Source organism: Phalaenopsis equestris, unplaced genomic scaffold (genome assembly GCF_001263595.1).
Source record: "Phalaenopsis equestris unplaced genomic scaffold, ASM126359v1 Scaffold000276, whole genome shotgun sequence".
Classification (NCBI taxonomy): Eukaryota; Viridiplantae; Streptophyta; class Magnoliopsida; order Asparagales; family Orchidaceae; genus Phalaenopsis; species Phalaenopsis equestris.
Window position 1 is genome coordinate 1314483 of NW_018164718.1, and position 844 is coordinate 1315326.

The window sequence follows — 844 nt, forward strand, 5'->3', positions numbered from 1 at the left end:
CTTCAAAAATCCAAGATTAAGTTTTGTCTGGCTCTGCTCATAAGCTACTTGGTGGGTTTGACTTAGCTGAAAAGAATTTAACATAAAATTAAAATTTCTTAATTCTCACCTAAATTATAACCCACTTAAACTACTTTAAACATTAAATATAATTAACCTAACTTGTAACCTAAGCTATACTTAAGTCAAGTTATTGACTTTACTTGGATCTAACTTAAGACATACCTCACCTAAAGTAATTTAAACTTAACCTAAATCAAATCTAACTTACAAGTAAACAAACCTAAACACATGCTAAATCTAACAAGCTCAAATATAGATCAAACTTAAGAGTTAATTAAACTTAAAAAGAACATCAAATCACACTTAAACTTACTTAAGAATGTTTTAAACCCAAACCAATCTAACCTAACGTAAGGATGATTCAAATTACGAACTATAAACTTTCTTCTTCTCTTATTCAGGAGAACTATGCACTCACAATCACATAATAGATTACTTTGATTGAACAAGGCCCCATGATTTTTATTTTTCCAAGTTTTTATCATGTGGATAATTGCTATTAATCAGGTTAAAAAGATAAAATACATATGTATTTTTGACCTGTGTCTCTCCTCCAATGAATTTGTGAAGTCTCCAATTAAGTACCGTTTTATTTACCTACCACCTCTCTTGTAATTAAATAGTTTTATCTATATCTTACATATAACAACAATATATGAGCTAACATTTATTATGTTCCCCACCCCCTTATCTATACATAAAATACCCAAGACTAAATCCCCTACCTCCTCATTTATTTCCTTCTCCATCACTGTTGACCTCACTTTTGGTTGAGGTCTAG